The sequence below is a fragment of the Macaca thibetana genome, chromosome 12, assembly GCF_024542745.1.
Source record: "Macaca thibetana thibetana isolate TM-01 chromosome 12, ASM2454274v1, whole genome shotgun sequence".
In the NCBI taxonomy this organism is placed as follows: Eukaryota; Metazoa; Chordata; class Mammalia; order Primates; family Cercopithecidae; genus Macaca; species Macaca thibetana.
The window spans coordinates 86,384,394-86,396,102 of record NC_065589.1 but is presented as its reverse complement, the minus strand read 5'-3'; positions in this window follow the sequence as shown (position 1 = coordinate 86,396,102).

The window sequence follows — 11,709 nt, the reverse complement described above, 5'->3', positions numbered from 1 at the left end:
TATCCTTACCTTCGCCTTCCCCCACCCCCATTATTATTGTTGTTGTTGTTGTTGTTTTTTAATCGTAAAACAATTCTAGGCAGCAAGAGTAGTATGTTGCTTGGGCTAAGGCTGGGCTGTTAGCTAAATTAAGCCATTGTGACTCAAAATCCTCCTTTAATAAGGTTCATGCTGTCTACAACTTCATCATTTTCTGCTGAATGATAATTACTTTATTCAATCATGTTCAAGGTTTTAGTGAAAGCTAGCATTGATTGATTAACTTCAATTACCATGCTTACATTTGCATAGATAAAAACTGCTTTTCAATTTGTGAGTGGCACGCCAGTGGAAACCCTGCGCTGATATTTGCATTTCAATGTGAACAGTGAAGAATAAAGGTGGAAGAGAGGTCTGATCAGTGCTAAGCCCTTTCTGCTTCAGTGCTTAAGCATTTTTCCATAAACACTCTTGTTATGATGTTAGTTTGTTCAGACCACTCTGAGGTAACTGATGGAGGCTCCTGTTTACAAGCTTTCGTGACAATTGAACAGTATGGATTAGGGGAAAAGGACTCACACAGTAGCTTGCAGGCTGGCCACCAAGTTAAAAGAAGAGTGAAATCTCTTCCTGTAGCCTTTCACAGCAACTCCCAAATGCCAGCAGTGCTTAGCGCAACCTCCCTGCAACTTTGTCAAACCCGGTCTGACCTCACAAGAGCTAGTGCTTTCTTCCTTGAGCAGTCTGCTGGTCTAGGACCAAGTGTTGAGATTTCATCAGTCTGATTTTTCTGTTCAAACCCAAGGAAGGGTCCAAAGTAAAATGAATAAGTCCTTTTCATTCTTACCATGTAGGCCCCATAACAAATATTTGCTTATACTACATTCAGCGGTCATTATCACTACATAGTATCACTACATAGTTTGAGTAACTGATTTTTGTCATGTGGGCAAGACAAGGCTTGCCCTGTTTTCTTTACCGGTTGGTGGTTCAGAAATGCAGAGTTTTGGCCTTTTTCTGTGTATCAGTGATTTATCAGGGCCATATTATTCTTTAACCAACCCTGGGAAGTTCAATCTTTATAAAAATCACAAAAGCACCTAATCAGAGAGGTAGTTCTCAAGTCAATGCAAGCCTCTCATTTTCTTCTTCAAGATAGGCAACTAAGTGGAACATCTGGTCAATATAAAACTCAATACCTTTTGGGGGGAGTTGATATTTTGAATCTAAACAGGTTTGACACATAGTGGCATTCAGTAAGTCTTTTTGGCTTATGATAGCTTTGAAAATGAAAACTCCTACCACCCCCAGGATGTTTCTAGTTGAGTACCAGACAGATTTCCCTTAAAAAAAAAAAAAAAAAAAAGTCTTTCAGTTGTTAGGACAAGTAAGTAATGCCATTAAAAATACGTCATCAGATCCGACATGACTTTACATGGACATCCAGACTTCCGTTAAGTAAATCTGAAGATGCATAGGGAATTACCTATACCTTTTAAAAATCTATATACTGATGCATATATTGTTTCTATGATAAATATTAAAATCATTTGAAAGCCAAATTGCATATGATTTTACAAAAGTTTTTTTCTTTATCAAATCAAAAATCCTCTAGGGGCTTCACATAATTTTTAAATGTTTAAAGATAGAATGAAATATCTTTTTTTCTGAAATCTTATGTTCTAACCTGTAGCTCTATGATAATTATTCTTTAATTAAATTAGGATATCCATTATAATGCTGCACCAATCTCCTATCCCCAAGTTTGAAGTACTGAGCAATGCTGCTGTGTGCTGTATGTTTAAAGATTGATCCTGTCCATTTGATAGAGGGCCCTGGTCCCACCCCAAGGTTTAGTGCTGCACAGATTGGCAGCTGTGCCTCCCCGACTACAGAACCCAGAAGCATTGTCATTGATGTTGGATACCTTATAATATCCAGAGGAAGCCAGTCTCCTGGGATGGTAACTTTTGCCAAATGTGTAAATATTGCCTGTTAGCTCTGGCAATATGCAACAGATGAATGAATAAGCCAATGTTGAATGGATGAGTCTAATCGGTGATTTCTTTATATATATATACAGTTTTAAAATAAAAGTATTAATAAAGAAGTTCCTTAGAATGTAAAGAAAACCAAAACCAAGCAGAGATCAACAAAGCAATGTTTCAATTGACACTTGTGACAAGTAAGGGGTTTTGTATTTCTACAGAGGTAGCTTTGTCCCATTTCCTGGAAAATGAGGGCAAAGATGGTGACATAGGAATAAAACTAGTAGACTTCACTAAGGAAAAAGAAGTTATGTAAAGAAGACAAATTGGAGAAAAATCTAAGATGTTTAAATATAATGATAAAGAGTCTCCATCAGTTTAGACAGTTTGGCTCGAAGTATTATCCACCAAAATGTATAGAACTTTCTTTGTAGTCAGTTTTATAACTGGCATGTGAAAGAATGCTATTTTGAAAAGTTAATTTTAGTTGGGTTGGGATAATTAAGTGTAGAAAAATGAAGCAGCCTTGGAAGTCAGTGAATTATGTTGTCAAATCAGCACATAACACATACAGGCATAATAGAAGGAAAAAAATACTGTAGGAATTTAAATGGGTAAAATGAATCAATAATAACAATTTTTAAAAAGCATAAAAACTCCATCTTAGTACATGAGAGTAAGCAAACTACAGATACACTTGTCAAATGTCTGTGAGCTAAACAAATATCAATTTTGTGTTGTAAAAATGGATTTGAGGAAATAGTGCCTAAAACAATGAGTAAATAATATAGGATCGACTATATTATTTTCATTCTGAAGACTATATTTAGTAAGTTGCCCTGTGAGGAACTAACTCTGCCATTTTCTTTAAATTGGTGATCCTTTAGCATTTAAAATTTGAAAAGCATATAATTTTAAATTAAGTGTACCGCAACACTCTCAAAAGGGCCTGTCAGATTCGGCTTTGTGATCTCCTTCAAGTCTTCATCCCCAGTCCTTTCTCAGTGCCTGTGAGACTCAAAATCTTATCCCATAAAACACGGTGTGGCATGAAGCCAGCCAGGTAGTCTCATGGGTGGCTCCATGACACACTCCAGAACTATCTGAAATGTTCAGTGTTGAGCTTCAGAGGCATGAGTTCCAATGTGTTTGTATACCTACTGTCTGAATTTTGATAGCTCTTTCTAGAAATCTGAGATAGAGATTCACTACTAGAACCTTTCTCATTGTGTTTTTGCCTTCAATTACTCAGGTACATATTTTCTTCCTTCTTCATCAGTTATTTCTCCCTTGTTTTTATTTTCTTCCATTAGAACCCCTTTCTCTTCAGAAAATTATTCCGTTTATCTGGCTAATCTTTGATAGGAATGCGGTATACTAGTACAGAACAATTTTCTTTCCATAGTGTCACAAGTTTAAAAAAAAAAAAAAAAAAGTCAATCAAAGCCAGATATTTCCAATCCTCTTCAAAACACTTTACATTTTGTTTTTTGTGGGTTTTTTTGTTTTTTGTTTTTTGTTTTTGAGACGGAGTCTCGCTCTGTCGCCCAGGCTGGAGTGCAGTGGCTGGATCTCAGCTCACTGCAAGCTCCGCCTCCTGGGTTCACGCCATTCTCCTGCCTCAGCCTCCCGAGTAGCTGGGACTACAGGTGCCCGCCACCTCGCCCGGCTAGTTTTTTGTATTTTTTTTAGTAGAGACGGGGTTTCACCATGTTAGCCAGGATGGTCTCGATCTCCTGACCTCGTGATCCGCCCGTCTCGGCCTCCCAAAGTGCTGGGATTACAGGCTTGAGCCACCGTGCCCGGCAACACTTTACATTTTACATGATTATTTAAAGACAGAGATATTGCATTTAGAGACAAGTATTTTAAAGATCCTAGAGAAACTTCTTGGAATTGAAACAAATTAAAGCTTTAAATAATATCTGGGTGATACTTTGGCAATGAATGTAATGCCTGTAAACTGTAAATATGGTGAATTATATGGGCATAATATATATTACACCTGTAAATATATGAGTGAATTAAGTAGTCATTGTAGATTAAAATCATCCCAGAAATGCCCTGAATTCAAAGTCTGGTTATGTGGAAATGGAATAAACATTCTTTACATCTATATTTACTGACATCTAACAAAAGAAGCAAAGAACAGAGAAGTGAAACACCTTAGATGAAGCTTCAGAAAGGCATGTTGAAATTGTTCTGGTTCTCTCTGGTCACCCAAATAAAAACGTGATCACTTAAAGCGAATCAAGTAGAAATTCAAATAGTCATCTGTTTCAGTCAGGACTTCGGGGAAACAGTTCATTGCTGCCTCTGCCTCCCATCCCTCAACCTTCTGCCTTGATTTTTTTTTCCTTGCTGAAATGCTCATTATTTTGCCAATTTATTTCTACTTTTTCTTTTAATTTTTTGGCAAATTATAATCCTATATAATCATGGGGTACACAGTGATGTTATATTATACAGCGTGGAATGGTTGACTGAAGCTAATTAACTATCCACCACCTTAAATACTTACCATTTATTCCTTCTGTCTGACTGCAACTCTGTACTCTTTGACAAACATCTCCAGGTTCTCCCTATCCAGCAGCCCGTGGAAACCACCATTCTACTCTGTTTCTATCAGTTCGACTGTTATGGATTCTACATATGAACTTTCAGACGAAGTAAGGTCAGATGCATATCTAAAGCAATTGATCAGAGGTAGAGAAATAGGGTCAAAGCTGACAGGAGAGTGGAGTCTTACTTCCATTAAATTTATGAACATGAAAGTATTAAATGGAAAAACTTGGGGTGAGGAGGTCTGATTTCTGTTTCTTGTTTGGTATCTCTCTCCTATGTCCTCCACTCCAGCAGCTTCACTCTCTGTAAAATTATGAGGATGCTGAAAAGTTAAAATTGGAGTTATCTGATTGTTCTTTGATAACTCTGTTTTGTCATCTAGTAGAAAAATCCCTGGTTTCCTCATCTGTAGCATAGAAAGGTCATTTTCTGGGTCTGTTACCTGCTTCTCAGGTCATTGTTACAATTATAAGATATTTTAAAGCAATTTTTCTGTGGTATTTTACTAATTTTGCCATAGAGAAAACATACTTTTTTGTTCATTTACCCCTCATTAAAATAATTATTTTTCTTTTATCCTTGGAAAAATGTAAGCTTTTAAGAAAGAAATCCAAAAGCCACAGGATAGTCAAATGAAGGAATTTTCATGGCAGTGCCAGAAAAAAAAATCCTCCTTCTGTCCATATACCAGATCATTTTTTAAAAATGACATTCAAATGACAATCACATGGCACCGTCTTTGCTGGAGTTGCTATGCACGATGGTGCTAAACTCTGTATTATAATATATGGTGCAGATGGCACCTACAGTGCATTTATGTAGAGATTTTGTCCACCCCTCCAAAAAGATATATTTACTTACAATGACTCAAAACAGATGGATAGACAAATCTGTCTTCGATATTTAATACTAATATATTAATGTGCAAATGACTTATAACTATAGGTTTGTTTTCTAGAGCCTAATGCAATGGTTGCCATAAGAACACAAATTATGTGTACATTTTAATGCATCTATGCTTCATAATTATGCATGGTTGTGTGCTGTTATAATTGACATAAAATATAAAACAGGTCAAAGAGCAGCTATTAAAACTATTTTTCATTTTGCTTCTTGACAGCCGGCAACATTGGTGCCTGGTACATTTAATAGGGCCACACATGGAATGCACAGATAGTTATAGAATTGCAACCACATTAAAGGGCTCCAGAATTTGTAACCTAATTATTTCAAACATTGTTTTAAAGCTGATAATTTTATGTAGAAGCCTCCTATTTTGAAACCAAATAGGTGCAGGACTTAAAAATAAAAAAGAATGAGGAAGGGTATTTCATGTGTGTGTGTGTGTGTGTGTGAGAGAGAGAGAGAGAGAGAGAGAGAGAAAGAGAGAGAGAGAGAGAAAAGAGTGGAATTTTATTTGGAAATAATATGTGTACTTAAATATTATTTTTTCCTGCTTAGGTAAAATGAAGAGGTAGCCTCCACCAATCTTATGTATTGACAACTAAATTTTTCTTTCTTTAACTCTCAGTCTAATTTTTGTTTTTTGTTTTCCAGAACACTTAAGAATCATCTGACTAAATTCTCATTTCCTACAGAGTTCTATGGGAAGAGACTCTTGTTTTCTAATTACTTAATGCACTTGATTCTCCCATGTGGGAGCTGAGCATTAATATCCTCATCCTAGCAGGGAGGAGATAAATCCAGGGAAGCAAAGTGACTTGCTCAAGGGCACTCAGCAAGCCCTTGCTAAGGCAGGGATTGGAATTCTGAACACCTGCATCTTGGGCATGGCCTCAGGCCCTTGCTCCTGCCACCTCAAGTGTTTGTAATTCTTCAGCAGGCTCCAAATATCTTCATTTTCTGTCATAAAACTGCAGGGAACTCAGGGTGAAAGAAATGGAAACATGTACCAAATCAACCAATAGCAATGCAAACTTAACTTATAACAAGTTTCTGTTACTGTACTTTTCAAATGCATAGATTTTTGGAACTGTAAAACAAAAACATAAAATTTACACCCAAAGAATAAGGCTTTCTTACTGTTATGATGCGTCAACATAGCTCATGTAATATTTCTTTGTTTCAGAATTTTCATTTTAGCATAGAAAGATAAATCTTTTTTGACATTGGGGCAAGATACTTTTCCTCAGTTCTAGGAACCAACATCGCATACCCTGTTGTGCATTTTAAAGATGTTTCCTTTCTATATTTTTCAATAATTACAAAGTTACATAATGAAGTTAAAGGAAATTAAGAGAAACTAAAATGAAATAATGGCTGGGGGCTGCTTTAATAATGTAGTTCTTTGTATGGTGAGTTTTTGTCTCCTAGGAGCGCAGGACCACAGTGTACGCAGAAGAAAACCAGATACCAACGGATGGAATTAAAAATTGGGGGAAGATCATTTTTAAATAAAATGGTAGCAATTTATTAGTCAATTGTTGCAGCTCAGTAAGGTCCTACTGTGGATTTGAATGCAATGGATCTTATTGTGCATTTAAGGGAGAAAAGTTCAGAATGATCAGCAGCGCCAATAACTTACAAGAGCAACAACTGTTACATGCGGCTTCATGTGTGTCAGAGGCTGGTCTAAGTGTTTTGTATAGATTAATTCATTTAATATTCATAACAATTCCACAATTGGGTACTGTCGCTCTCCCTAAGAAATGGAGGTAAAAAGAGATTGAAGGACTCTCTCAAGGTCACAAATGTGGTAAGTGGAAGAGTTGGGTTTGTGTGGAGCCTGGAGTCTGAGTGGCCTCCTTTGTTCTTCCTGTGCTGTAGAGAGAGAAGAATAAGGAATAGTGGCCCAGAGCCTGTCTGATCCTAAGTGTGAAAATCCTAGTTTTAAGTATTCTTCATTAACTTAATAAGTATACCACCCACCACAAGTCACACCAGTTTACCTAAGAAAACCCCATAGCGAAAAATGATAGGCATTAGCAAGGCATCAGGTGAAAATGAAAAAGCAGACAGACTATTGTGACCTTACAAATGAAAAAATTTAAGCCTCTTCCAAAAGAACATACTTGATTTTATCAGAAATATGATGGCTGTGACCTAATATTGTCCTTCTGTTAGGAATCCCTAGAGCCATTATTTAAAATTCTATATAATTTCTCTTAGATACCTTTTTGACTATGAAGGGAAAAGAAATCAAACAAGGCATTGGTTTTTGTTTCATTTGGTTGATTGGTTCTTCCCTCTTTCAACGTGTTGCTGTTAGATGAAGAGTTTTAGTCTCAGAGCACTACATTTATTTTGATATTATTGTTGCATTCCTATCCCTGTTGTGTTTATCTTTAATATGTGATAGTGAAATTTATGCCTTATTTCTGGATGGGGTGTCTGAATCTTGACATGGTATCATAAGCAGTCCTGGAAATGGTGCTGCTGCTTAGCGATATCTTACGTCGGAATGCTACACAGTTTTGCAAGCTGAACTTGCTGTTTTCACACTGGGGTACAATTTTCCATAAAATATTCACACCAATTATAATGCAAAATGCCAAAAGTTATAAATGTTATCTACATCAGCTAAAGAGTGATGGGTACGACTAAAGAATGAAATAGACTGAATTATCAAAATCAATCTATTTCAGCATAATAAGGTCCCAGATCCTAAGATACATACAACATAAACCTTATTGTATCATGAGCCGAGGAAATCACAGTGTTTTTCAAACATTGGCAATCCAACAAAGGAAGCTACTTTCTCCTCCCATCCCTTTTTACCCCTACCTAATTAGTCAGTTGCCAAATTAAACCAACTCTATCTACAAATATTTTTCTCACTTGTGCCATCATCTTTATCCAGGGTTGATTTGGGATTGCATCATTTCCACCTGATGGAAATCTGCTGTCTCCTAAATTTTTTTCTCTGGCCCCAACACCAACCAGTAACTTAGCACCCACCACCATTGTCATTCTGATTTGGTCTTCTCTGGTGAAGCCATTCTCTTATTTCTAAAAATCTGCTTATGTTTGTTCCTTCCTAAAAAGCCTGTAACAACTCATACAAGGTGAGGAGACAATTCACAACCTGGAACCTGTCTACAGTTTCAGGCATTGCCCACGTTTGCCCTACAGCTTAATGACATAGAACTACTCACCATTGAGCCACACTGTGGTCATGCTTCTTGTCTCTGCGCATGATGTTTTTTGCAGCATGGACAGCCTCCTTTCAGTTCTATTTCTCTTCTACATAATTTCCTGTATTTTATTATTTTTATTTTGTATAGACACAGGGTCTCCCTATGTTGCCGAAACTGGTCTTGGACTCATAGACTCAAGAGGTCCTCCCTCCTTGGCCTCCCCAAGTGCTGGGATTACTGGCATGAGCCACCACACTCATCCAATTCCTATATTTTAAGACCCAAGCTCAATGTTAACTCCGTCTCTAAAATTCTTTTCTCCTTCCTTTTCTCTAGCTTCCTGTCCAAGGAAAAATAACTAAATCACCTTTCCCATACTTTCTTCCCTACCCTTCATCAAACCTTGATTATACTTCTATTATAGTCATTACAGTGTCTTATTATCTTGTCATCCACCTAACTATTCTGATAGAAAATCATCCCTTCCTGGTCAGTGACATGGGCTTATTCATCTATTTATCCCCAGTCAAGAGCCTTGCATGCAATGAGCACTCAATAAATGCCTACTAAACTAAAACTAAAGCCAATTGTCTCCTGGGTCACTAGGTATCTGCTCAGCAGTATTACTGAGCGCAGTCCTGGCTGTTGAATACATGAGCTTCTTTTCTGTACAACAATAAGGAGAGAAGCCAGTGTCTTACATGGTGGGCATAGTGAAAGGTACCCATGGAGACCAGAGGGATTTGCCCTCAGGAACACTTGGCTAGGGAAGGAACACATTTCTTGGTCTCCGTGTACTTCGAACTCCTCCCTAGAACTTTAAACTCCTTTGGAATTTGCACACAGGAGGTTCCAAAGGATCTGTATAGTGTTTCTGTTTCTCAGCTTTGCATGACGAGGAGAGTGCGGGGGCAAGGTTGGAAAGAAGGCAAACATCCCTCTTCTTGCATAAGCATATGCTGGGAACCCTCCCTGGCCTCTAGACAAGGGAAAGAGCCAGGCTAAATGTGTGATGCTAAAAGACTTGAGGGAAAAGAAAGAAAATAGATGGCACATTTTATAAAACTGAAACTCGTAGGATGTCTAGGAATTCAAAACACTTTTATTGCCTTAAAAAACTTAACGTGGCACTGGTTTTATGTATGTCTATTTTTCCGGTAACATAAATGGGAATAAAGGGCACTTCTTGTCTCTCAATGCTGTACATCCCACTTGTTATTAGCAACACAGACTTACATTGTAGCCCACGTTGTGCCTAATTACAACTAGTCTTTATAAGCAGCTACCAGAGTAGATGGTGTGTCAGTTCAGATTTCAGCTTGCAGATGACACCGGGGTGGGGAGTGGGACTGTAAATCTAAAATACAACAAGAAGGATGAATCTCAAATAAACTGACAAAGACAAGACTCACTTGTCCCTGCATTCTGTTGCCTTGTCTTGGACTCAAAGTGATAGAAGGGCAGGCAGGTTAGAGGCTGTTATTGCTATCAATGGTACAAAATATCCTCTGACAATTGTTGAATAAGGCCCTAGGGAGAGAGAAGTACAAAAATGAATGTAGGCTTTTGTTTCTCCAAATGTCAAAGGTTACTAAAATAGGAATGAGAAGAGATGAAATGGAAACTTTTAGAAGTGCTGTATTGTGTCATTCTGTCTGAACCTCATTCAGGAACATCCAATAGCCCTTGTTCCTTGGTGAGCATGTTTTCTAATTTCTAATCCCCTACCCCTACCCCACCCCCATTCCCACTAAAATAAAAACCAACCTTGAATTAGAAATAAAAGCAGGGAAGGAGGGGGGAATGAAGAGGATATTTGTATGGTTTTTGAGTTTTGTAAGAATTCATTTTTTCACAAATTTTAATGAAAAATATAGTGTTATACAAAGTAGAAAAACAAAAAAAATTTTAAGAAGTATAAGAAGCATGCTAAACTCACCTGAAATCTTACTATTTGGGAATAACCACAATTAGTGTTTTGATGACCAGCCTTTCAACACATCACTTTTAGGCATGTACATGTATGTTGATGGTATATAATAATCCTGTTCTTATCATGGATACATTTGGTTTTTTATTTTTATTTTTTTTACTAATTCTATTCCTTACATATCTAATGCAAAGAGGCTACCTATTATATTTCTCAAAGTACTTGTTATCACTTTGTAGCCAAGTAGTAGGTTATTTGTTCTTTAGCTTGAATGTTAAAACATCGCTCATGAACTTACCACCTATTTGGATTTACTCCAGTTTGAACTGCCTATTTATATCTTTTGCCCATTTTTAAATTGGGATTTTGTGGTATAAAAAATTAATTTGTAAAGTAATCTTTTATATGCATTTAAATATTCTTTTGGCTTTATTAGTTTTTTTGCAGTACAAGTATAATTTAATTTTATGAAGTCAAACATGTCTTCTATATTTTCTGGTCTTTTGTCTTTTTTACAAAGCTCTGCAACCCTTATTTAATACATATACACTAAGTTTTGTCAGCCTTGTTATTGTTTTATGTTTTACATTTAAGTCTTTAAACTATTTGGAGTTTATTTAATTCTTGTGATCTACTTTTTCTATTTTCAGGTCAAGAAAATACTCTTTTGAATATAATAGCTTTATAGTATGTTTTATTATCTAGAAAAGCAACTCCTCATTCACTATTCTACTTATACACAATTAACTCTAATGTTTTCAGACATCTACTCTTCCAAAAGAAATTTAGTTAAAAGAAGCTCTTTCGAAATTCTAAGTGGAATTGCATGAGATGTATACAACCACTTTGAAAGAATTGGCAATTCTATAATTCATTTTCTCTTCAAAATAACTTTGATGATGTGAGCCCTTCATGTGAAGTTGTATAACCTTTTCCTGGAAGATTCATATACTCTTGTATAAAACAATTAGAACCAGAAAACTAGCAGTCTCCTTCCCAAAGCCTTTGAATATTTTAGAAAAACAACAACTCCTGTGATATCTCAGCTAGGACAACAGACAAGAAAGATACTCAGATGTTCAGATGTTAAGCATAGATCTATGCCTGTATTTCCTCCTATATATAGTTCCAAGCTTATAACTTATACTCA